The sequence below is a fragment of the Austrofundulus limnaeus genome, unplaced genomic scaffold, assembly GCF_001266775.1.
Source record: "Austrofundulus limnaeus strain Quisiro unplaced genomic scaffold, Austrofundulus_limnaeus-1.0 Scaffold551, whole genome shotgun sequence".
In the NCBI taxonomy this organism is placed as follows: domain Eukaryota; kingdom Metazoa; phylum Chordata; class Actinopteri; order Cyprinodontiformes; family Rivulidae; genus Austrofundulus; species Austrofundulus limnaeus.
In genome coordinates this window covers 368868-371791 of record NW_013952953.1, presented here as the reverse complement: position 1 = coordinate 371791, position 2924 = coordinate 368868, and positions in this window count along the sequence as shown.

The window sequence follows — 2924 nt, the reverse complement described above, 5'->3', positions numbered from 1 at the left end:
ATATTAATAACATTGATATTTTGTGATTTTAATCTATTTTTTGCTTCTGTTTAGCATCAGTGGTAGGTGATGGGACATAGACCAATGTAAAGATGGAATCAAAGCTGAGGGCTAGACCAGCCAAATTTACAGACACCTTTTATGCAGTTGATAAAGAATCGGTCCACCTAGACCGGTTAGGCCAGGTCCAAAATATAACTATGTATATCACAGAGTACAGCTTTTTAACCTTTACTATTAGTGTTTTAGTCTCAACTGCAACTTACTGAGATGTCATCATCCACAGAATGCATTGCATCAGTRAAAATRATGATGATATGCTTAAGTAAAAAATGTAATGTGAATGGATTCTATGGATTAGATTTAACACAGATTTTTACTGCACTGCACATTATTGTTTTTACTTAGAGATCTAGGTTATTTTTGATAATCTAGTTGCATAATTGCCTTTCTTTATGTGCCATGATAAGCTGTGATTTTATGCACTCTGTCCTGAATGATTCGTGTCACAGGTCATCTTTAAAAAATTGTACTTTTAAATTAAGGGATTAGCTAACACGCCCTGTATCATACAATAGATCAACATTAACTATTTTCTCATCAGAACTCAGCATTACTGCACAGGGATCTGGTCTCTGCAGGGWAGGGAAGGTCATCCCAATCCTTGTGATGTCTTGCCCTGATGTGTGTCCAAGACCTGTGTTCACGATTTATGACCAAAACATCCTGAGCCTGAATAAAGGTTTGGTATTATATGGCTTTATTCTTTGCAATTAAATGTTCAAGTCTAATTCTGGGTTCTAAAAACTATGAATAAGCTTCTGCTCGTCTTTTAAAAGTGTGTATATTTACAGAAACACACAGCGGGCTCTGTCATAGTTCTGTGGGTCTTGATAGACTCACAGAAGCTCCTGGATCCATTCCATCATCTCTAATAATAAAAGCTCTCAGGCTCATAAATGCTCGCTGCAATGTGTGTAATGAGCCATAACAGTAAACCAACTGCTACTTTTAAACAGTCTGGAAACATAAAGTGGGTGTATCAGTTTCTCAGCAGATCTAATAATAGTGTGTGTGTCACAGGCACTGCCATTCAGCCAATGAGCAGAGTGCCTTTCCCATCAAAGGCAAACAGTTCAAGGAACAGTGTGTGTGATGATAACAAACCTGTGATGGGAAACGTATTGTTTCATTAAAAAACTTTATTTTTTTTCTTGTAATGAATTTGTTTTCAACTGGAATTGACTGGAAATAGCCCAGTGTCTCTGTCCACAGTGTCCCTCCTTGTCCCTGGTGGTTCCAGTTAGCATTTGGTCACAATAACAATGGTCAAGCACAGTGCTGGTAGCACCATGCTGTGGGCCTTTTTCGCTCTCAGTAGCAYGGTCATTGCAAGAAGTAGATAAAATATTGAAGGGCTACCTCTGAATTTTTCAACTTCACGTCAAATCAACAGGTAGAYGGTGGACGTTTAGACACAGTTTGGTTTTCTTATCTGCATTCCTAAATCTYAAAGTGGCCCAATAACCAGACAGAAATGTCCCTCACAGAGTAATGTCCACACAAAGCACTTGGCCTAGATACTGCTAATAATGACAGCCCTTTGATGGCCCAGATGTTTGCCAGAGGTGTCTGCACATGGGCCAGCGCTACATAAACCAAACCACATTAGGGCCAGTTGTGGCATGCCAGCATAAAAATGTTCAAATATGAGAAATTTTCTTTTCTTTTTACGTTATTTTTGGTTTTATTGTTCTTGTTGCCAGACCTGGCCCTCATCTGGGGCCTCATGTGTAAAGGATTGCGCAGCTTTCACACTAAAAGTTGACGTACGGACAAATTTAGAAAAGTACGCAGCACYMAWWMCATGTATAAAACCGTGCGCACGCAGGTTCCTGCGCACCTTTCCTTCATACATCCCAATGAACGTGGAGCTGAGCGCACCTGAGACACCTCCCCTGACACGCCTCCATTTAAATMTGTTAGATGTAAATGTGTCCAGTGTGTGAGATTATCCTCAGGTTGTCCTCTCTGTGGGATCAGAAATGATTTTTAGATGCAGGAAAATTATACATTAAATGGAGAATGAGTGAGAAAATTGTCAGTGGAGTGTAAAAATGAGTCTGCCACTTGCAAAGGTGTGTATGGGTGTTGGTGTGTACACGCATGTGATGTTAGTTTGAGCGGCGCATGAGGCTGAGAGACATTTCCACCTTCACGCGTCTTTAATAAATGACTGTAAACACAGAGGAACTGATGAGTTTGGTAGAACTTAGAAACATATTTATTAAATAGTTGATGTGAAGAAACGCGCATTTCCTACTCTTGTAAAAAAATAGAACAACGCACCTGTCCTCCTCCGTGTCATCTCGTAAAAAACTGAAGCACAGGGGTACCCGGCGCATCAAAACTGGACGCAAAAGGCTACCTGACCAAGCGTCAATATGTTGACGCGGGGGGAGGATGCGTTGGACTCGCCGCGCTGCGAATTTCTGCCGCAGTGTGGGACTGGGAACAGTTGACACTGATCCATATGCACAACTTTACGCATCAATAAATCTATTGCATCTTGTGGAGCTGAGGAATCATCGTAGCTGAGCTGCTCTGAATTAATATGCTGAGTTGACGTTGTTTTCTCAATGAAAATTAAAAATGTTTCTTAGACAGTTCACACACATTTTATTTTCCTCAGCTGTGTGTGCGGTCCGCAGGACGTCGCTCTTGCGTGTGTTTCCAACTACGTGACAACAATATAAAAACTTTACAGTTTGCAGACTGGACTGAGGTTCTTGGATCATTTTTAGACTGATCTATTGATTTGATTTATTTATTTAACAGGAAAAGGTTATTAAAAATCAAGCCTGACTCAGCATAATTGCTGTTTTACAGCAGGTTCCTGTTCTGCAGCACATAAAACACTCAGA